The sequence below is a fragment of the Schistocerca americana genome, chromosome X (genome assembly GCF_021461395.2).
Source record: "Schistocerca americana isolate TAMUIC-IGC-003095 chromosome X, iqSchAmer2.1, whole genome shotgun sequence".
Lineage (NCBI taxonomy): Eukaryota > Metazoa > Arthropoda > Insecta > Orthoptera > Acrididae > Schistocerca > Schistocerca americana.
Genome location: NC_060130.1, coordinates 853,034,668 through 853,059,203, shown reverse-complemented (window position 1 = coordinate 853,059,203; position 24,536 = coordinate 853,034,668). Strand labels below are relative to the sequence as shown.

General features: G+C 44.9%; 1 protein-coding gene across 1 annotated transcript in view; it reads left to right on the top strand.

Moving 5' to 3' along the window:
* Positions 1-261: 261 nt before the first annotated feature.
* Positions 262-24,536, top strand: part of LOC124555645 — a 268,625-nt gene continuing 244,350 nt past the window's right edge. The window contains exon 1 of the mRNA XM_047129628.1: positions 262-307. The gene's annotated coding sequence lies outside the window, so the exon portion shown is untranslated. The remainder of the gene's footprint in view (positions 308-24,536) is intronic.

Sequence of the window (24,536 nt, the reverse complement as noted above, 5' to 3'; positions counted from 1 at the left end):
CTTCAAATCTTAGAGTTCATCTTTGATTCGGGTGATGTACGAAATGATGGGGATAAGGTGGTGAGCTCTGAGTGGCTGCCCTGGACAGAGGAGAGAGTGTGACTGGAGACTGTGCTTTGTTGCAGGGGGCTGCCAGGGGTGCGCTGAGGCGGCGGCGAGCGAGGCGTCGTCGCCGCGGCGGCCGTCGGTGACGCTCATGAAGTGGGCGGTGGGCGGCGGTGGCGGCACCAGGCGCAAGGCGTCCGCGCGCCCTGGCTCAGACCCCGACACGCCCACGCCCACGCCGACGCCCACCGCCAGCCGACAGGTGAGCCAGCCCGTCTCGTGGAAACGCTGTTACATGGCACTAATTACGCCAGTGCAACAGAAGTGTAGTAGTACGTACCTAATATCAGGGAGTATCCTCTCCAGACTTCCCTTGTAGCAGGTCGACATTCACAAAATCAACAAGAGAACTAAAGGTGCTTTGAGGGGTAAACTGAATCACGCCATCACAATGGAATTGTATTTGTGGATGCAGAAATTTGATCATGAAGAGATCTCATCACTCTCATAACATTGCAATACTATCGATTGTTTGTGGTGACCATGTCATTGTCTAGAATGGACATCAAACCAATTTTCGACATTATTTGTCATCCCTGTGGATAATTAACTTGCTAGAATGTTCCACCATTTTCATGTTATAGTCGGTAAGCCACCTTACGATGTGTGGCAGAGGGTGCATCTGCCATCACTAACGTTCATTCGCGAATCGTTTTCGGAAACAACAGCCGACGGTAACCCTCCGTATGACCTCTAATTCCCAAGGTTTTTCTGGCGTAGTCATTTCGCAAGATAGGCGTGAGATAAAGTAATATACGGGGCAGCCAAACTAAAACGAGATAAATGAAAAAAAGTAAGTAAACTGTTTATTATATCAAAATTAATCGCCTAACTGTTAATACATTTACCTCATTGTGAGACAAGACGGTCAATGCCTTGGTGGAAAAATGTTTGCGGTTCGTTACGAAACCATGACTGTGCCCAGGCGTACACATCTTCGTCCGAAGGAAATCGATGGCCGCGAATGTCGTTCCTCAGGGCTCCAGAAACATGGAAATCGCATGGGGGAGATCGAGACTGTATGTAGGATGTGCAAGGGCTGAAAGGCGAAACTGCTGAACTATGGTCGAAACAACCTTGGCAACATGTCGACCCGCCCATGGACGAAGAGGTACGATAGGATAAATGTATTAACAGTTATGGCGACTCCTTTTGAAATAATAAACAGTTTACTTAATTTTTCCATCTGTCTACTTTTAATTTGACTGTACCTTATATGACTCTTCTTGAAATGTACGCCCTCGGAATTTTACGGCGTCTACCATTCGAGTTTGATGAGCATGTTGGTAGTGTTCCCGAGCACACTTTTCGAACCCTTGATGATACGGGCGCCTTTGCTTCGAACTTCTATATCTCCTCTACTTTTATACCTGTAAGGTACCTGGCTGATGAGCAATATTCAACAACTGGTCGGACGAGTGTTTTGTAAACTATTCCTTTCGGTTATGAGTTCCACCTTAGATTGCTTCGGAAGTCAACTCCTATCTATTTAACAGTTGCCGTATTTTCTACTAATCGATCACCAATAATGCAGTGGGACACTAATTGGCCCTTGCGCTTATTTTTGCATAGTACCTTGCATCTGTTTATGTTGAGGGTGAACTCCCAGTTCCTTCTCCGAGCATCAGTCCTCTACAGGTCTTCCTCCGTTTCATTATAGTTTCCTAGCAGCGCAACTTTCCTCTGTACTAAGACAGCGCCCATAGTCGGTCCTGCGGCGCTTCCAACGTTATTTAACAGATCATTTATACCTATTGTGATTATTAATCTCCCTTACAACACTTTTTTCTCTCCCCCCAAATTACTTTTACTTCTGACGATTTCGCCCTTCTGCAAAGGCGTGTTGTATTCCATCTGCTATGAAGTATTCATAACAGTGAAAAAATTGTTCAGATGGAGTACCAGGAAACACTACAAACACGTGAGGAATCGCCACAAATGCAGTGCCTTGTTCACGACACACTCCATGGCCTCACGTTCTGTGTACAGAACTCACACCTGTCCGTCTCCAAACTATTGGCACCGCAGGGCGCCCCGTCTCTAATGACACCGATGTCGACGAGACGTTAAACATTAATCTTCCTTCCGTCGCAGGCCTCCAAACCGAGCTTCCTGTTTCCTATGCCGTTTCTTCTAATGAACGACTTCATGAGATCAGGGAACTCCCCTCTTGTTCTGTGACGTTTTCACAATCACTCTCGTGTGATGTTAGATGTCATATATTACCGTGCCCCATGGAGCGTAATGAAGGCCGCATTGTTCTGTCAAATAATAATCCCCTCATTAATTCCGCCGTGACGCTATTCTTAGTGAAAGCTGATTCCTCCCGCAATTCTTGTTTGCCTTCACTGATCACAATGGTCAAATAACCGTGATTAGCTATTTTCTTGTCAATAATTGACAGTGCAGTACTCGCAGTATAGACGGAATATAGATGGAAGGGCACTTAATATCTGTTTGACATTGGATAACAATGTTCCCCCCATCTGGTACCCACTACAAATCATTCCACAATTTTGTGTGTTAACTATGGAAATGAACATACGACCTGTGTATAAGCATTCATCTACATCTGCATTTACAGTCTGAGAATGGAAGTGCATGACAGAGGGTGCTTCCGATTCTGTCAAATATTGGGGTATATTCCTTCCATTCGCCTGTAGAGTTCAGGACGACTCCCTACTTGAATGCCTCATATGTCCACTGTTGCCTTGCAGCCCCTACGGGAGTGATAGGACGCTATAGCTCTTCCTAGTATTTTCATTTATAATGATTCTTAAAAGTTTGTAAGTAGGCTTTCACGGTATAATTTACGTCTGTCTTCAAGCGTCAGCCATATCACAACTTTCAGCATTTTCGTGACGCTTTGCCGTGACTCATAGAAGCTTGTCACAATTTGTGCTGCCCGTCTTTGTATACGATCAATATCCCCAGTTAGTCTGCTTTATGTGGGCACCACACATATGAGCATTATTCTAGGACGGGCCTCACACGTGTTTTTAAACTATTTTCCTAGTAGTCTGACTAACTACATTCAACAAAATACTCGCTTGAGCTCATTACGAGTTCTATTTAGATACTGTGCTCTGATAACCAACTAGCCTCTAAGAGATTCGCATAACATTTGTGATTTGTGGGGAGAAACTAATCGTTAGGGTTATGAGTGAAGCCGGCATCAAAAGCTGTTAGTTGAGCTCTTATTCCATAAATAAGATAGTTAACGTAATTTGCTACGCTGCGCGTGTGCTCACAGAGTGCCCATAAATTACGGTACTGAACAGTTATTGCGGCGAGCAGCGCTCGTTCATTAACACGTCGAGCTGTGGCCGGCTACAGTACCAACGACCCCATATTCATTGTGGCATTTTGTGCTTGTAACCTACGAACTATACACGGCGTTTGCCCCCAGTACACATTCAACAAAGCGCTGGATAGGCTCCGAGAAAAGAAATGCATGGTTTATGTAAATTTTTTGCAAACAGTGTAATGCTTTGGAAACATGGATCATCACTAAACAGAAATCGCTATAAGACAAATGTCACTCATCAAACGAAAAGTTACTTGAACAACTGGACATCACACTTTCGACGTTGTATTATTTTCAAATTTATCTACATAAGGGGACTGATGACCTCAGATGTTAAGTCTCATAGTGCTCAGAGCCATCTACATAAATCTCATATAAGACTTTCACAAACGTTTTATATCTTATACTTAACTTCTCTACTGTCAAAAGTACCTAATGTGAAAACAAATTATCTTACCTATATAGGTACAATGGAATTTGTAAGTTAAATCACATAAACGGTTACAATTAGATGAAAGTTTCTGAGACTGGAAGTTCATCACCGGCAGCCAGTGGCTCTGGTAAAAACTAAGTCCAATGCGATCACACTAAGCGAAAAAGTGGCGGTCTGCAGAGGGGCAAAGCTACCAGACAGAAAACGGAGGCTTGTTGCCACTTTAGGTAGAATTTGTGTATTTGGTAGAGACATTCGATAGGACCCGTCAAAAATGGCGATAGACGACGGCTATATGCCAACAGTCGACTTAATCAGTCGACTTACATCCTGAAATGCGTGGTTACCATGCTAGAGACCATTTATTTAGTCATATATTGTTACAGAAACTGAGGTCTAATTCGTGTTTACCATGCAGTCACAGTTACAGTACGCATGGCTTCCTCCTAAAGTGTGGTTCTGTTCCTCATACGTCATTCCCTAGCGCTCTCTCCTGCCACAGTAATTGGTAATGTTGTGTCCGATTCTCTTGCTGACTCACCTTGTAGTGGATGTGATACAGCGTTGTACACAATGGTTCCGTATTGGAATCGACAGCTTGCCGACATGGTGTTTACTTATGAAAAGGCAAATAGCAACGGGCGGCGGGCAGCAAGATTGTATCAGGAAACAATAGCCGCAGCATTCAATGTTTGCAACACTGTTTCGCCGTTTGTCTAAGATAGGGTCGTTTCAGGAAGTAGGAAATCGTGAAAGACGTATCCGAAATGTTCGGACATCAGACTTGGAGCAAAATGTGACTAACACTGTGGATGGCGACCGCCGTGTCAGCACCAGGCAGTTGGCCGCCATTACAGGGTAAGATAGACGACCGTGTGGAACATTCTCCATGACAGTTGTTACTACCCTTATCACTTACAGCGTGTGCAGGGCTTACTATCGACAGACTTTCCACATGGAGAGCTGTTTTGTCACTGGTTTCTTCATCAGTCACCCACGATTACGGGATTTGTATCATCCATCCCCATTCACGTATGAGGCCACCATTGCGCAGAGTGGTATACTATGCAGAACCCTCATGGTATGGTGACAGCGAATCATCAGCATCGGTGCAGCCGGAATATATGCAACGGGATAATTGGCGACCATATTTTGGGGCCAGTCTGCCTTCCACGTCGCCTAACAGGCCGAAACTATCGGCGTTTCTTGCGGATGACTTTGCCTCTCCTGCTGGAAGAAGTGCCATTGATGGTTCGAAGGGTTATGTGGCTGCTACATGATGGTGCTCCAGCCCACTTTGCCGTTAACGTCCGGACGCATCTCAATCGTGTCTTCCCTGGTCGATGTATCAGACGAGAGGGTCCAGTTGCACGGCCTGCTCGTTCACCGGATCTTCACCCGCGCGATTTCTTGTTATAGGGTCATCTCAAAAGTATCGTGTATCCAGAGCCCATTCCAGATGTGGAGACACTGGAGCAGCGTATTTATGCTCCCTTAAACACTGTTCGGAAGCAGCCTGACCGATGTGAACGTGTGAGACAGAACATGTTACGGCACGTACACGCATGCGTCGAGGCACATGGAAACCATTTTCAACACATACTGTAACTGTGGCTGCATTGTACAACGCATATTAGACCGCAGTCTCTGTAACAATATATGACTGAATAAATGGTCTGTAGGATGGAAACCATACATTTCCGGTCATACGTTCATTAGATCTTTTTTGTTCCGTTCCTCTCAACGATCAGTCCCTAGAGCCTGTACATAGTGGAAAAAATCACCCTGTATACCTCTGTTCAGACGGTGGAAGTGGAAGAATACCCGTCACTGGGTCTTGAGAGTGAGATAATATCAACTCCACTTCCAGAGATCTGGAGATCTCCAACATTGGAAGCAGTTAGGAAAAGAGATCGAAGAGGGATATGAACTTCGTGAAAATACCAGCACTTCTGCCAGTCGTGGAACTGGTAGGGAGCTTCAGATCGTTGCCGTAGCGAGAACCTCATCCACAGTACGTATAAATCCTAGGGTCGCGTCGTGGAACCTGATGATGGTGCTGGAGTTCCCTATAGAACTGTTGCAGACGAAGCCAGATTCTGCGACCGCTAGATATACTTCATCTACACCTACATTTAGAAACATACCCCGCAAGCCGCCGTACGTTGGTGGCAAAGGGTACTCGTATCTTGTTTCACTACTAATCGCCGGCCGGAGTGGCCGAGCGGTTAAAGGCGCTACAGTCTGGAACCGCACGACCGCTCCGGTCGCAGGTTCGAATTCTGCCTCTGGCATGGATGTGTGTGATGTCCTTAGGTTAGTTAGGTTTAAGTAGTTCTAAGTTCTAGGGGACTTATGACCACAACAGTTGAGTCCCATAGTGCTCAGAGCCATTTTTTTTCACTACTAATCATTTCCTTTTCTGTTCCGCTAGCAAAAAGAGAGAGAGAAAAACGACTGTCTGTATGCCTCCGTACGAGCTCTAATTTCTCAACCTTATCTTCGTACAACCTACACTGAATATACGCTCGCGGCAGAAAAGTCGCTTTGCAGTCAGCCTAAAATGCCGAGTCTCTAAGTTTTCTCAACAGTGTTCATCAAAAGGAATGCCACCTTCCCTCTAGGGATACCCATTTGAATTCCCGAAGCATCTCCGTAATACTTGCGTGTTGTGAACCTACCAGTAAGCCGGCCGGCGTGGTCGAGCGGTTCTAGCCGCTACAGTCTGGAACCGCGCGAGCGCTACGGTCGCAGGTTTGAATCCTGCCTCAGGCATGGATGTGTGTGATGTCCTTAGGTTAGTTAGGTTTAAATAGTTCTAAGTTATAGGGGACTGATGACCTCAGATGTTGAGTCCCATAGTGCTCAGAGCCATTTTTTGAACCTACCGGTAACAAATCTTGCAGCCCGCCTCTGAATTGCTTCGATATCTTCCTATGGGTCGTACTGGTGTCCTATATGTGGTCTTCTTTACAGATTAACCGAACTTTCCTAAAATTCTCTGGAGTCGACCGTTCGCCATCCCCAGTACAATCCTTACATGATCGTTCCATTCAATATCGCTTTGCAGCGTTACGCTCAGGAATTTAAACGACGTTATTGTGTCAACCAGCACATTGCTGATGCTGCATTTGAACATTTCAGGTTTGTATTTAATACTGATCTGTATTAACTTACGTTTTTCTACATTTAGAGCAAGCTACAGTTCATAACACCAAAGAGGCAATCTATTTAAGTCATCTTGTAAGTTCCTACAGTCTCTCAAAGACGCCACCTTCCCCTACACACTGGTATCATCAGAAAACAGCCGCAGTTTGCTGCTCACCCTGTCCGCCAGACCACCTACGTGTATAGAAAATAACAGCGGTCCTATCACACTTCCCTGGGGCACTCCAGACGATACCCTTGTTTCTGATGAACATCCGCCGACGAAGAAAACTTACTGGGTTCGATTACTTACGAAATCTTCGAGTCACTCACACATCTGGGAACTTATTCCGTACGCTTGTAACCTCGTTGATAGTCTGCAGTGGGACACGAGATCAACAGATTTTTGGAAATTAATAAATACTTTATCTTTCTGTTGCCCTTCATCCATAGTTCGTAGGATATCACGTGAGAAAAGTGCAAGCTGAATTCCTCACGAGCGATGTTTTCGTGGAGAGAAGGTTTCCCATCTCAAGAAAATTTACTATATTCGAACTGAGAAATATGTTCAACAGTTCCGCAGGAAACCGATGTTAAGGATAGTGGTCTATAATATTTGCGAATACGTACTTTTACCCTTCGTATTTACAGGAGTCACCTGCTCTTTTTTCCAGTCGCTTGGCATTTGCGCGACGTAAGGTAGATGTATAACGCAGTCGGTGTCTGGAGCCTGACCTTATCTACGCTGCGTCCGAGTCATAGGCAACTCATTGCTCATCTATGTAGGCTGTGTACCGTATCTTCTGGAGGACGCAGCAGAAGCTATGCACATTTAAAAAGAACTTTCATTCGTAACCTAATACGTTTCGTTTATTACAAGGTCCAGTCACGTCAATATCACCACCTATCAAAAGCCTGAATAACCACGTTTTGCAGCGCAGATCGCCGTGAGCCGTACAGAAGGTGAGTCCGTGACGTTCTGGAAGGTACCGACAGGAATGTGGAGCCACTGTGACTCAAGAGCCGCGCTAGGTTGAAGGTTGAAGGTCCACAGCGCGAACAGATCGATATTCCAGAATTTGAAACACGAACAGCTGCTAGCATGAGTTTCTTAGAAGTAGATACCTTAGGGGTTGCAAAGCAATTCAAATCGCTTGATACGGGCAAGTCTTCAGGTCCAGATTGTATACCGATTAGGTTCCTTTCAGATTACGCTGATACAATAGCTCCCTACTTAGCAATCATATACAACCGCTCGCTCACCGATAGATCTGTACCTGCAGATTGGAAAATTGCGCAGATCGCACCAGTGTTTAAGAAGGGTGGTAGGAGTAATCCATCGAACGACAGACCTATATCAATGACGTCGGTTTGCAGTAGGGTTTTGGAGCATATACTGTATTCAAACATTATGAATCACCTCGAAGGAAACGATCTATTGATACGTAATCAGCATTGTTTCAGAAAACATCGTTCTTGTGCAACGCAGCTAGCTCTTTATTCGCACGAAGTAATGGCCGCTATCGACAGAGGATCTCAAGTTGATTCCGTATTTATAGATTTCCGGAAAGCTTTTGACACCGTTCCTCACAAGCGACTTCTAATCAAGCTTGGGCCTATGCGGTATCGTCTCAGTTGTGCGACTGGATTCGTGATTTCCTGTCAGGAAGGTCGCAGTTCGTAGTAATAGACGGCAAATCATCGAGTAAAACTGAAGTGATATCAGGTGTTCCCCAGGGAAGCGGCCTGGGACCTCTGCTGTTCCTGATCTATACAAATGACCTGGGTGACAATCTGAGTAGTTGTCTTAGGTTGTTCGCAGATGATGCTGTAATTTACCGTCTAGTAAGGTCATCCGAAGACCAGTATCAGTTGCAAAGCGATTTAGAAAAGATTGCTGTATGGTGTGGCAGGTGGCAGTTGACGCTAAATAACGAAAAGTGTAAGGTGATCCACATGAGTTCCAAAAGAAATCCGTTGGAATTCGATTACTCGATAAATAGTACAATTATCAAGGCTGTCAATTCAACTAAATACCTGTGTGGTAAAATTACGAACAACTTCAGTTGGAAAGACCACATAGACAATATTGTGGGGAAGGCGAGCCAAAGGTTGCGTTTCATTGGCAGGACACTTAGAAGATGCAGCAAGTCCACTAAAGAGACAGCTTACACTACACTCGTTCGTCCTCTGTTAGAATATAGCTGCGCGGTGTGGGATCCTTACCAGGTGGGATTGGCGGAGGACATTGAAAGGGTGCAAAAAAGGGCAGCTCGTTTTGTATTATCACGTAATAGGGGAGAGAGTGTGGCAGATACGATACGCGAGTTGGGATGGAAGTCATTAAAGCAAAGACGTTTTTCGCCGCGGTGAGATCTATTTACGAAATTTCAGTCACCAACTTTCTCTTCCGAATGCGAAAATATTTTGTTGAGCCCAACCTACACAGGTAGGAATGATCATCAAAATAAAATAAGAGAAATCAGAGCTCGAACAGAAAGGTTTAGATGTTCGTTTTTCCCGCGTGCTGTTCGGGAGTGGAATGGTAGGGAGATAGTATGATTGTGGTTCGATGAACCCTCTGCCAAGCACTTAAATGTGAATTGCGGAGTAATCATGTAGCTGTAGATGTAGATGCAGAGCTGGTCACACACATTCTCGATAGGGTTCAGATCCTGGGAGTTTGGTTGTCAGGGTAGTATGGTAAACTCAGCCTGATGCTCTTCGAACAACGCACGTACACTGTGAGCTGTGTGACACGTTGAATTGTCCTGCTGGTAGGTGCCATTGTGCCGAGTAAAAACAAACTGCATGTAGGTGTGGACAAGGTCCCCAGGGGTGAATACATACTTGTGTTTATCCATTGGGCCTTCCAGATTGACGAGATCATCCAGGGTATGCCATGAAAACATTCTTCGGACCATAACGCCCCCTTCCTCCTGCCTGGACCCTTCTGACGATTTTGCTGGGTGTTTGCTGTTAGACCTTTCACGCCGTACACGGCAACAGCCATCTGTCCGATGGATTCGAAAACGTGATTCGTCTGAAAGGCCACCTATCGCCACTCAGTGGCCCTACAGTTGCGGTATTGGTGTGCAAATTTCAGCCTTCGTCGCCGTTGAACGGCAGTCAGCAAGGCTGCATTAAACAGTCGCCTGATGCGGAGGACCATATGCAGCAACGTTCGCTGAACGGTCGTTGAGGAGACACTGTTGTTAGCCCCTTGGTTCATCTGGGCGGTCAGCTGCTCAACAGCTGCACGTCTATTCGCCGTACACATCTCCGCAGCCGCTATTCACCCGTATCACCTGTGACCCGTAGTGCACCACAGTTGGCTCGTCTCCGGTTTTGGAGGGCGCCATTTTGACATGCCCGATGTACTCTAACCACGGCAGATCGCAAACAGTTTAATTTAGCTGTTTCGGAAATGCTTCCACCCTTGGCCGAAAAGCCAATGACCATGCCCTTTTTTTCGCTAGATACACCCCACCGTTTCCGCATTACAACTACGACTGTGCTATTTCCCGCGTCTCCCCAATACGCTGTGTTTACCCTCCACTGCTAGTGCCGCCATCAACTGGCTGAGAGTGGTTATTGCACGTCGAAAATAGACCGTGGCCACATTAATGCGACTGGAAAGTGTATTCGTGATATACAGGGCGAATCAAAAGTCCTTGGACACCTGCATAAGTTGGAAGAATAAAGGGAAAATTAAAATTTGATGATGGGAACATAGGTTTGACGTGGGACCGCAACTTTTGGAGTGAATGTCATTCATGGCCGCCATCTTTAAATCCGCCATTTTGGATTCAAGTCATTTTTTTTAAATGGGAAGGGGGATGTATGACACATCAAATAACACTCGCTTGAGCTCAGGAATTTAGTGGTGTAATTTGTTTTTGTCTATCTTGTACAGTTTAGAAGTCAGAGCCGTTGTGGCGACTACAGTTGTGCATTGCACGGGATGGACAACACGTAGAACATGTGTTGTAGCAGTCGTTATGAAGGTAATTTCCCAACTTTGAACATTAACAACCTCTAACCTGTACAAGATAGACAAAAAGAAATTACACCACTAAATTCCAGAGCTCAAGCGAGTGTTATTTGATGTGTCATACAGCCCCCTTCCCATTTAAAAAAAAATTACTTGAATCCAAAATAGCGGATTTCAAGATGGCGGCCATGAATGAGATTCACTCCAAAATTTGTGGCCCCACATCAAACCTATGTTCCCATCATCACATTTCAATTTTCCCTTTAATCTTCCAAGGACTTTTGACTCCCCTTGTATTGCAAGTGAAAAAGGCTCAAAAGGAGTTTTATACCAATTGTCTTATTTGGGTGTATAGTGACACCTTCCTTTCCTGCATTAATTCCATAATATGTTCGAAAATTCTGCAACACACAGACGAAATTGGTATGTAATTTTGTGTCTCCGCTGTTTTATCCTTCATAGAAGCAGAACTGTCCTCCTCACTTTCTCGTCACACGTAAATTTTCGCTGTGCGGCTATTCTCGATTATTCTGAGCTAGGAAAGAAGACAATCATGTAGCGCAATCTGTGCAGTATAAGACAGAAATTCCGACAGCGCCTGAAACATTGTTCGTTTCGAGCTGTGTAAACTACCATGCTAAATCATTTATACCAATTGTCTTATTTGGGTGTATAGTGACACCTTCCTTTCCTGCATTAATTCCATAATATGTTCGAAAATTCTGCAACACACAGACGAAATTGGTATGTAATTTTGTGTCTCCGCTGTTTTATCCTTCATAGAAGCAGAACTGTCCTCCTCACTTTCTCGTCACACGTAAATTTTCGCTGTGCGGCTATTCTCGATTATTCTGAGCTAGGAAAGAAGACAATCATGTAGCGCAATCTGTGCAGTATAAGACAGAAATTCCGACAGCGCCTGAAACATTGTTCGTTTCGAGCTGTGTAAACTACCATGCTAAATCATCCAACAACGGCCTGCAGTGCAGCACGTAATTATTGTTGAACTATCGACGTACTCCACACACCCAGAGCGTACAAACTTGGAGATAAATTGCTGCTGTCAATAAATACAGGTCAATCTCAACCAGTTTCCGAGCGAACTTTCCGAAGGGACCAGCATGAAGTGGAAATCTGGACACGGATACGTCAATCCTACATCAAACAGGGTAATGTCGGAGTAAGACTAAGAATGAATACGAAACCAGGATTGTGGCTAAGCTACTACGAACTGTATAGTGAACGCGCTGTCATAGACAAGATAGGTACAAAGCCTACACTCCCCATAGTAATATAGGTCTATATGCCAAATACACATATCAAAAAAGTTTGCATCACCTCGGTTCCGAGAGTTCCGGAACCTGTACAGAAATTTGGAATAGAGATCAAAACAAACATCATTTCCGCCATTTCTATCTCTCATGGAAACCACACATTGCATGTTGTACCACCATACAGCGAGACCTGCAGAAGTTGTGATCCAGATTGCTGTACACACCGGTACCTCTAATACCCACTAGCACGTCCTCCCTCGCCAATATGCTGCCGATATGGTTGCACTATCGATCGGAGGGAGGCATTCACGTATCGTACAGCCGTTAGGCGCCTTCCATGATCACCAGCGCCGTACATCGGCCCCACATAATGCCACACCGAAACAGCACGGAACCTTCACCTTGCTGCACTCGCTGGACAGTCTGTGTAAGGGTTCAGCCTGACCGGGTGGCCTCCAAACACGTCTCCGACGATTGTCTGGTTGAAGGTATATGCGACACTCATCGGTGAAGAGAATGTGATCCCAATCCTTAGCGGTCCATTCGGCGTGTTGTTGTGCCCATCTGTACCGCGCTGCATGGTGTCGTGGTTGCAAAGATGGACCTCGCCATGGACGTCGGGAGTGAAGTTGCGCATCATGCAGCGTATTGCGCAGAGTCTTGAGTCGTAACACGACGTCCTGTGGCTGCACGAAAAACCTTATTCAACATGGTGGCGTTGGGGCCAGGGTTTCTCCGAGCCATAATGCGTAGGTAGCGGTCATCCACTCCAGTAGTAGCCCTTGGGTGGCCTGAGCGAGGCATGTCATCGACAGTTCCTGTCTCTCTGTATCTCCTCCATGTCCGAACAAAAAAAAAAAATGGTTCAAATGGCTCTGAGCACTATGGGACTTTACTGCTGTGGTCATCAGTCCCCTAGAACTTAGAACTACTTAAACCTAACTAACCTAAGGACATCACACACATCCATGCCCGAGGCAGGATTCGAACCTGCGACCGTAGCGGTCGCGCGGTTCCAGACTGTGGCGCCTAGAACCGCTTGGCCTCTCCGGCCGACCCATGTCCGAACAACATCGGTTTATTTCAGTCCGGGACGCCTGGACACTTCCCTTTTTGAGAGCCCTTCCTGGCACAAAGTAACAATGCAGACGCGATCGAACCGCGGTATTGACTGTCTAGGCATGGTTGAACTACAGACAACACGAGCCGTGTACATGCTTCCTGGTGGAATGACTGTAACTGATCGACTGTCGGACCCCCTCTGTCTAATAGGCGCTGCTCATGCATGGTTGTTTACATCTTTGGGAGAATTTAGTGACATCTATGAACTGTCCAAGGGAATGTGTCTATGAAACAATATCCACAGTCAACGTCTGTCTTCAGGAGTTCTGGGAACTGGTGTGATGCAAAATTTTTTTTGATGTGTGTAGTTCCACAGATGATGAAGAGATTGAAAGAATATATGATGAAATGAAACTAATTATTCAGGTAGTTAAGGGATATAAAAATTTGATTGTGATTGCGAAATTGAATTCGATAGAAAGAAAAGGAAGAGAAGAAAAACAGTAGAAGAGCACTGACCGAGAAACAGGAATGAAGGGGCCGCCCCAATAGAGTTTTGCCCAGTGCAAAATTTAATCTTCGCTGATGCTTGGTTTGAGAATCAAGTGAGAATAATTTACACATGGAAGAGACCTTGAAACACTGGAAGGTTCCAGATTGATTATATAATGGTAAGACAGAGATTTCGGAACCAGGTTTTGAACTGCATGCAATTTCCAGGGAGAAAAGCGGTCTCTGACCATAATTTAGTGCTTACGAACTGTAGATTAAAGCTGAGGGAACTGCAAAAAGGTAGGAAATCAAGGAGACAGGACGTGGATAAATTGAAAGACTGAGATGTGGAGAATTTCAGAGGGAGCATTAGATAATGATTCACTGAAACAGGAGACGAATGGATAGCTTTGAGAAATAAAATAGTGAATGTAGCAGAGTATCAAACTGGTAAAAGAGACAAGACCTAGTAGAAAATCTTGGACAACAAAGAAGAGACTTAATTTAACTGACGAAAGAGAAGATATATAAAAATGCAGAAAATTAAGCATGCGAAAGGCAGGACTGACAGGAAGTGCAAAATTGATAAGAGGGAATCATAGGGAAGGCGTAATTGAAAAGGGAGTGTTACAGGGCTATACACTATCCTCAACGTTATTTAATCTGTAGACTGAGCAAGCAGTAGACTGAAGGAAATTAACGTTCAAGAAGTAGAAATAAAACCTTTAACGTTTCCTGAAGACACTGTAATCTTTCAGAGGCAGCAAAGGACTTACAATATAGGCTGAACGGAATGGATTGTGTCTTAAAAAGAAGTTGTAAAATGGACATCAACCAGATAATGGAAAGTAGTCGAGTTAAATCAGGTGACGCCGAGAGGATTAGATTAGCATATGAGACAATAAAAGTTGTAGATGAGTTTTGCTATTTTGACAGCAAAATAACTGATGTCGGCCGAGGAAGAGTGGATATAAAATGCAAACTGGCTCTACCAAATAAAGCGTTTCTGAAAAAGAGGAATTTGTTAAGATCTAATATAAATTAAAGTGTCGAGAAGTTTTTTTCTGAAGAGATTTGTGCGAAGTGTAGCCTATACGGAAGGTAAACATGGGCCATAAACATTTCAGACAGGATGAGAATAGAATCCTTTGAAATGTGGTGCTACGTAAGACTGCTGTAGATTGATAGGTAGATCGAATAACTAATGAAGAGATACTGAATAGAATCGAGGAAAGAAATTTATGTTACAACTTGACTATAAGAAGAGATTGGTTGTCAGGGTACTTCTTGGGACTCAAATCGTCAATTTAGTAATTTCAGGAAGTTTGGGGAGTAAAAATTGTAACGGGAAACCAAGAGATGTTTACAATAAGCAGGTTCAAATGGGTGTAAGGTGCATTAGTTATTGCGACATGACAAAACTTGCACGGGATGGAATATCGCACAGAGCATCATCAAACCAGTCTACGGACTGAAGACAAGAACAGCAACAACAACAGGCCGGAAGTGTTTCTTTGATATTTTGGGTGTGTTTCTCGTACCATATCCGTGGCCAGATCACTCAGGTTTCCGTGAACATTAACCAGTATGTTGTTTCAGCATTAACTAAATCTTGCACTTCATACCGAGTGCGGTGTGAACATGTCCATCTTCTAAGATGACAACAGCCCCGTTCACAGAACTGCTTCTGGTTTGACGAACACTCTGGCAGCCAATGACATTTCGGCTGGCCCACGAAATCACCCGATCTTAAACCCATAGAAAATGCCTGTAAGTATTTGGGACAGCGGCTGTAACGTAGGAATCAACGTCTCCGCAGTATGGCAGCTCTACGGCATGTCATCATCAACGAGTGACTTCTGCTGGCTATGACATTCCTGAAGAAACTCTTAGACTCTCTTCCCCGCCGAACTAAGGCCGTTATCCACGCTAGAGGCTTTGTTACACGATATTAGAGCAGTGACTCCTGGGGGACACATCTCAAGATGGCAGGCGTGCAGATGCGTAAAATAACAGACGACTGCCATATGAATATGACTGCCATTTCTGAGGAGGTTGTTGTCGGGATTATTATCACGCTCATAGACAGAAAGAAACGGTAATATAGTAAAGATTCGACGGCGACCCGATGGGGCTGCCGGAGCGGTTCGTCAGTTATAACTGCCGTCCAGCTTCACATTGACAAGGCAGTTAAGAAGGACTTATTGCGAAAAGAAGAAAACGTCACTAATGAAATGTTAATTCCCTTCGTAGAAACAGATATTTTTGGAGCGTATCTAGATGATTTACAGATAACTGCACTGAAGTCGGCGCCACACCTGTATGGACAGCTGTGCAGAATAGCGAAGGTAGCAACCTTACAAGTGAGTGGTGTGAGAAAATCGTTTGAAACTAAGAATAGACAATCAGAATGTAATAGATTACATGGCACAACATTAATTGCGGCAGTGCACACGATCAATAACATTTGATTTCTGTTCATAAATACTACAAGCTATGACGGCAGATGCAGGCCAAATTTCCGAGGAGGTTGGCCTGGTTAACACCAGAGTCGATAATGTAAAAGAAGATTTCGGAGAAAGGTTGGGAAAGATGCAGTATGAGCTGGGTGACGATGATAAGAACTGTATGCTGAGACAAAACGCACTTGAGGAAGTGGCCACTAACTCTATTAACAATTTGTCTAGTTGAGTGGTAGAGTGTGAAAAAGAGGCAGAATTAAATTCTTTAGCAGCAAATCAGGTTGCTACTGTGATAGATGTTCCGTTGGTTAATTCAGGAGTCACTTATAGAGTGGTATTTGGATTATTCAAATCCTCATGCGAAGGTTACCAGTGTACACTGGAGACGTTAAAGTGCATTAGCGATATGGTGTAAGCGGCTTTGCTGCGAATCGTCAAATGTGATGAGAGTATCCTCGCCAAAACGAGAACTCTACTATGAGTACGATGGGTTTCATAGAGAACCGGAGGTAATCTTGGCTTGATAGTGTGTAGCTCTCGCTAACGTGGCATCAGAGTGTACTTCCGCTGTACACATACTTCAGTGACACAATCTCCACGTGGTTACCTGGACAGTGACATCGATATTGTCTCGGCGGCCGGCATGAATGTTGAGAGCTTTTTGACTCGCACGAATAGTACCTTTCTGCGCGATTGGATCACGACACAGAAAATTGGAAGAACCATTTCTGTTAAATACTCGGACACCATTTCGGTCAGACCAGATCGCTGCTGATTATTAAGCTAAATATTTCTCGTGATTACTGTTTTCCCATAAGGATCCTGTCTGTGTATTTGGATATCACATTAGACATACTTGGTCTGTTTACTCTAGCTACTGTCAACCTGGGCAGTCTCGCACTTCCTTTGCAAATTCGAGACCGAGACTCGGTTGCAGCTCCGCTACACTCTCCTGTATCGTCTGGTATGCACAGTGCTCTGTGTATCTACAGAGAAACAAAGGTTCCCACTGCAGGTTGCTGAGTGATGATTCTTCTCTTAGGACACCACGACTGCTTAACAGAGTAATTTTTCCGGGCTAGTTACGGAAGCAATGTGGGTAACGGACGATGGAAACCAACAGATATATCTTGGAGAAACCAAATAGCAGAATGGTCTGGAAAAATCTGCTGTGGATGTAAGAGTTAATAAAATGGAAAAAGCATATGGTTTTGTAGCAAGATTTCTACAAAAAAGCTGTGTAGCTATAAAAGTAAATCTAAAACAATATATTACAGTAGTATGATCAGATTGTTTACATACATTTGAATATTTAGCGATGAACTATATGCTGAACAGAATCAAGGGCGCCTATAAGATAGTTAGCAGAGAAGGGGGATATACACCTGGGCTTATAGTTCCGACCCTTCTAAAAACCTGCATCATACAGACTTCCAAATCATTTTTTAGAAAGAAAAAGACCTGATATACTATTTTTCTTCCTTTCCTTAGGAGCCAGGGGGGCCACTCGCCACCTTGTCCCCGGGCGTGGGCGCTCTTGGATAGAATAGAGAAACCTGAAAGACAGATTGTTAGAAAGATAGTGGGAGCAATAAAATTACAAATGACTGGAAAATGGAAATTACTGTGGCGATCTTGGAAAATATACAGAAGATAACAGAAGTGATAGCAAAGCGAATATTAATCTTTTTCCGACACCTCTACGGCATGAATGCATTTCCCTTTGTACCCTTTGACCGCTAACCGATGCAGAACAGGGACGGCAAACTAAGACCTACACCACTGGCTGAGATGGACTCGAGCTTGCTACCTCGGCGTTCTAAGACAGCGATGCTGCCTCAGGACCAAGGAAGGCGGCAATTGAGGATCTAAACCCCGAACATCTCCAATACATGTCCAATGCCTTAACCGTTGCACTTTCTCGCTGGATAAATTACGGAGACCAAAGGTTGCAGCACCAATATCAATCTATAAACAAGCTGCAAATCTGATAGAGGCTGCACGTGCATTCCTGATACCATCCGAGGAAAATGGTTCAAATGGCTCTGAGCACTATGGGACTTAACATCTCAAGTCATCAGTCCCCTAGAACTTAGAACTACTTAAACCTAACTAACCTAAGGACATCACACACATCCATGCCCGAGGCAGGATTCGAACTTGCGACCGTAGCGGTCGCGCGGATCCAGACTGAAGCGCCTAGAACCGCTCGGCCATACCATCCTGGGAAACTCTTGCAGGGAAAGATATTATATAAACTACATTACAGACTTATTTATACATTTTAAGAAATTAAAATTAGAGACGAACTACCTTGCAGGGCTAAGGAATAAACTACCACCGTCCGTCCCTGGCATTTTCCAGCTGCGCTTAAAGATAGTTCTTTTCTATATTAATTCTTGCCTCTTCTGATGATTCTACGGCAACAATTATTTTATTACAGACATGTCTATCAACGACTTGCGGGGTGTGCGAGATCTGTCCTCCTTGCCAGCACGAGGTAATTTCTAATCGTCACTATGACAGTTGCTGCACATTTACGACCACGATTTGGAACTCGAGCAACACATTTCATCCCGTTTGAAGTATTTAGAGTGAGTCCCAGCACCAGAGCAATAAGTACTTGTTGCTGGCGATATCGCTTCCCCTTTAACATTACAAGAAACAGCTTCCGCACTACATTTCACTATAGCAAAACACACATACACTACTGGCCATTAAAATTACTACACCAAGAAGAAATGCAAATGATAAACGGGTATTCATTGGACAAATATATTACACTAGAACTGACATGTGATTACATTTTCACGCAATTTGGGTGCATAGATCCTGAGAAACCAGTACCCAGAACAACCGCCTCTGGCCGTCATAACGGCCTTGATACGCCTGGGCATTGAGTCAAACAGAGCTTGGATTACGTGTACAGGTACAGCTGCCCATGCAGCTTCAACACGATACCACAGTTCATCAAAAGTAGTGACTGGCGCATTGTGACGAGCCAGTTGCTCGGCCACCATTGACCAGACGTTTTCAATTGGTGAGAGATCTGGAGAATGTGCTGGCCAGGGCAGCAGTCGAACATTTTCTGTATCCAGAAAGGCCCGTTCAGGACCTGCAACATGCGGTCGTGCAGTATCCTGCTGAAATGTAGGGTTTCGCAGGGATCGAATGAAGGGTAGAGGCACGGGTCGTAACACATCTGAAATGTAACGTCCACTGTTCAAAGCGCCGTCAGTGCGAACAAGGGCTGACTGAGACGTGTAACCAATGGCACCCCGTACCATCACGCCGGGTGAGACGCCAGTATGGCGATGACGAATACACGCTTCCAGTGTGCGTTCACCGCAATGTTGCCAAACACGGATGCGACCATCACGATGCTGTAAACAGAACCTGGATTCATCCGAAAAAATGACGTTTTGTCATTCGTGCACTCAGGTTCGTCGTTGAGCACACCATCGCAGGCTCTCCTGTCTGTGATGCAGCGTCAAGGGTAACCGCAGCCATGGTCTCCGAGGTGATAGTCCATGCTGCTGCAAACGTCGTCGAACTGTTCGTGCAGATGGTCGTTGTCTTTCAAACGTCCCCATCTGTTGACTCAGGGATCGAGACGTGGCTGCACGATCCGTTACAGCCATGCGGATAAGATGCCTGTCATCTCGACTGCTAGTGTTACGAAGCCGTTGGGATCCAGCACGGCGTTCCGTATTACCCTCATGAATCCACCGATTCCATATTCTAACAGTCATTGGATCTCGACCAACGCGAGCAGCAATGTCGCGATACGATAAACCGCAATCGCGATAGGCTACAATCAGACCTTTACCAAAGTCGGAAACGTGATGGTACGCAATTCTCCTCCTTACACGAGGCATCACAACGACGTTTCACGAGGCAACTCCGGTCAACTGCTGTTTGTGTATGATAAATCGGTTGGAAACTTTCCTCATGTCAGCACGTTGTAGGTGTCGTCACCGGCGCCAACCTTGTGTGAATGCTCTGAAAAGCTAATCATCTGCATATCACAGCATCTTCTTCCTGTCGGTTAAATTTCGCGTCTGTAGCGCGTCGTCTTCGTGGTGTAGCAATATTTTAATGGCCAGTAGTGTAGTATAAGATCGTTAATGTGGCCATACAGTTAGATATAACGTTGATGGAATTCTTTGGCGCTGTTCAAAACATCCAACAAATATGATCGTCGATGAAACAGCCTGTGGACTGCTCCAGTGAATTCAAGATCTGCGTCACCGGTCTTCAGCTACAGGACTGAAATCATGAATCATGGGAAACTGACATCGTCTAACGCACGAAAGTAGAGTTTAAAGAAATTGTGCGTAACATAGTAATATCAGATGTTTTACAATGACATATTTGTTGTTCTGATAGTGGTAGTTAGCAGTAGTTGTAGTAGTAGTAGGTTCTGTTATGGCAGTGGTGGTAGTAGTAGCAGTAGTAGTAGTAGCTATTGTTGTTGTTGTTGTTGTTGCAGCAGAAGTAGTAGTAGTAGTTGCTGTTGCTGTTTCAGCGCTAGTAGAAGCAGCTATGTTTGTTTTACCGGTGCCATTACTCGAGGTACTATAAAAGTAGTAGCAGTAGTAATAATAGTAGCAGTAGAAATAATACTAGTAGTAGAAGTAATAGTAGTCGTAGTTGCAGTGGTAGGGATGGTGGTGCTGGTGGTGATGTTCGTTAAGAACAGCGTACAGCAGTGTCTAACTCCATGGATTAGATGAGATCCTTAGGGAATGCTGTTGTAGTATAATTGCTTTGATGTATTAACATACAGGAGCTTGTTGTTTTTACAACTAAAGCACCTAATGGTCTCCTGAAATATCTCCTGGCGATGACGACGAAGCAAGTCATCGAAAGCTTCGAGACTGACAATCTGACGTGACAAGACCTCTGTGAAATATTTATTCAAGAATTTAGTCTCGAAAAACTACGTTCTCAAATCATGACAACCATCTGCTGCTGTATGTAAACATAAATAAACCGTGTTCTGCGTTATCTATACAAACACCAGGCGGGAAATACTGAATTAACGCTTACTGTTTGCACCAAGCTGTATTCTGATTTAGAAACGTTGATTTGACCGGAAAAACTACATGTCTCTCTCCAGCATCTTTTAAGTAAAGAGCCTTCCTTCTCCCACACATCCTGTTATCGAAAGTGATGCAGACATAAGCAGGGCCGCAGTCATTAAATAATGAGGACGAGGTTTTGTCTTCAACAACATTAATCATCGAACTACCAAAGCAAAAAAGGCAGTTTGAGATTGGTTCAGTCATGAATCAGAACTCCCAAACAAGGTAAAAATTGAGAGATAAATTTAATTAGTCGATGTCAGCCGAAAGCCTACATAAAAATATTTTATCGTACTACACATCCGCTGAAGACAGAGAATTTTTCGCAAACATTACTGCACAAGCTTTAATGTTAATTCGTATATGTGTCACGCTTTATTCTTTTACTATACATGTCGCTTTCCTCGGTAGGTTTTCCAATGTGACCAAAACAGATAACTGTTATTCGACTAATTTTAATAAGAAACAAACCGTTCGAAATAGTGTACAAATATGTTTACCACGAGACTCCTGCTGCAACCTATTCCTGTTCTGCTGAGACAGAGCTTCATTCCGTATATCACTAGCGGACTGTAATAAGACTCTGTCTAAGAAAATTGCACTAAAAATAAACTGCATCATGTGACAGATACTCCAAATGATGTTGGTATGTCCAGTTTGTTACACTGAACACCAAGCGGCTTACGTACTTGTGTTGTGAAATTCCAGCACACACGTGTTGTTGAAAAGCTGTAATGTGAAGAGTCATTCTTGTTCACCATCAGAGTCAGCTTTTCAGTACCCAGTACTAAACAAAACATTTCTCCACACGGTTTCATGCATTGCGGGCCTCCACATTGCTCCTGAATGTTTTGTAATGTACACTCCTGGAAATTGAAATAAGAACACCGTGAATTCATTGTCCCAGGAAGGGGAAACTTTATTGACACATTCCTGGGGTCAGATACATCACATGATCACACTGACAGAACCACAGGCACATAGACACAGGCAACAGAGCATGCACAATGTCGGCACTAGTACAGTGTATATCCACCTTTCGCAGCAATGCAGGCTGCTATTCTCCCATGGAGACGATCGTAGAGATGCTGGATGTAGTCCTGTGGAACGGCTTTCCATGCCATTTCCACCTGGCGCCTCAGTTGGACCAGCGTTCGTGCTGGACGTGCAGACCGCGTGAGACGACGCTTCATCCAGTCCCAAACATGCTCAATGGGGGACAGATCCGGAGATCTCGCTGGCCAGGGTAGTTGACTTACACCTTCTAGAGCACGTTGGGTGGCACGGAATACATGCGGACGTGCATTGTCCTGTTGGAACAGCAAGTTCCCTTGCCGGTCTAGGAATGGTAGAACGATTGGTTCGATGACGGTTTGGATGTACCGTGCACTATTCAGTGTCCCCTCGACGATCACCAGTGGTGTACGGCCAGTGTAGGAGATCGCTCCCCACACCATGATGCCGGGTGTTGGCCCTGTGTGCCTCGGTCGTATGCAGTCCTGATTGTGGCGCTCACCTGCACGGCGCCAAACACGCATACGACCATCATTGGCACCGAGGCAGAAGCGACTCTCATCGCTGAAGACAACACGTCTCCATTCGTCCCTCCATTCACGCCTGTCGCGACACCACTGGAGGCGGGCTGCACGATGTTGGGGCGTGAGCGGAAGACGGCCTAACGGTGTGCGGGACCGTAGCCCAGCTTCATGGAGACGGTTGCGAATGGTCCTCGCCGATACCAAAGGAGCAACAGTGTCCCTAATTTGCTGGGAAGTGGCGGTGCGGTCCCCTACGGCACTGCGTAGGATCCTACGGTCTTGGCGTGCATCCGTGCGTCGCTGCGGTCCGGTCCCAGGTCGACGGGCACGTGCACCTTCCGCCGACCACTGGCGACAACATCGATGTACTGTGGAGACCTCACGCCCCACGTGTTGAGCAATTCGGCGGTACGTCCACCCGGCCTCCCGCATGCCCACTATACGCCCTCGCTCAAAGTCCGTCAACTGCACATACGGTTCACGTCCACGCTGTCGCGGCATGCTACCAGTGTTAAAGACTGCGATGGAGCTCCGTATGCCACGGCAAACTGGCTGACACTGACGGCGGCGGTGCACAAATGCTGCGCAGTTAGCGCCATTCGACGGCCAACACCGCGGTTCCTGGTGTGTCCGCTGTGCCGTGCGTGTGATCATTGCTTGTACAGCCCTCTCGCAGTGTCCGGAGCAAGTATGGTGGGTCTGACACACCGGTGTCTAAGTGTTCTTTTTTCCATTTCCAGGAGTGTATAACTACCTGCCATTAGGCTGCTGGCTCCATCTTTTCTTATCTATTGACGTCTGTCGAAGAACTTCCTTCGACTATTTTCCATCCATTCGCCAGCCTACGTGTCCCGTCGATTTACATTTCCTTTCCATTCCGTCCACAAGTACGTCTTCCATTCCATTCTGTTCAGCGATGAATTTCATTATGTCTCTCCTGGTAATTACCTAAAACCATCTTTCCATTTCCCAATGAGCAGTCACAAATTTGGAATGGTTGTTGCGTTGAAAATCCATCTCTCACTGCCACATTCAGAACTGATAAAATACACTAACTATAAACTTCCCACTCCCGTCGCATCGGAAGCTTAATTTTTAAAATATTATATAGTTAACCAAAAGCACTCCATGGCATTTTACTCTTCGGCTTATTTCTTTTCCTACGAGTCCATCCATTTTCGTCGGCTGCTCCAGATAAAAAAAACTCATCATCTCGTTCAATTATTTCACTGTTCATTCTCAGTGTCGATTATAAATTATTTTAGTCTCATTATAATCGATTTTACGATTTTTTTTCAAATCTGTAGTTCTTCAATTAGTTCTTTAAATCAGTTCACACTAAAAACAAAACAAATATCATCAGAAAAGCGAAAGCAGTTCTGATGTGTTTCGTGAACACGTTTTGCTTCTTATTTTTATAAGTTTAAGGATTTGAAAACTCCTTTGCGGCTGCTGAGAATAGTTTTGTTGATATGGACTTGGTATGCTTAAATAATGTATACTTCTGAGTTTGCCATTGTCCTGACGAACTCTAATAAATGCTGAGCATTGCTGAGTACATTTCTTAGGATCCCAACTTAGGATGAATCAATGTCATCTTCCTCAAGATGTCATCAGACTACGTACAGGCTGTGA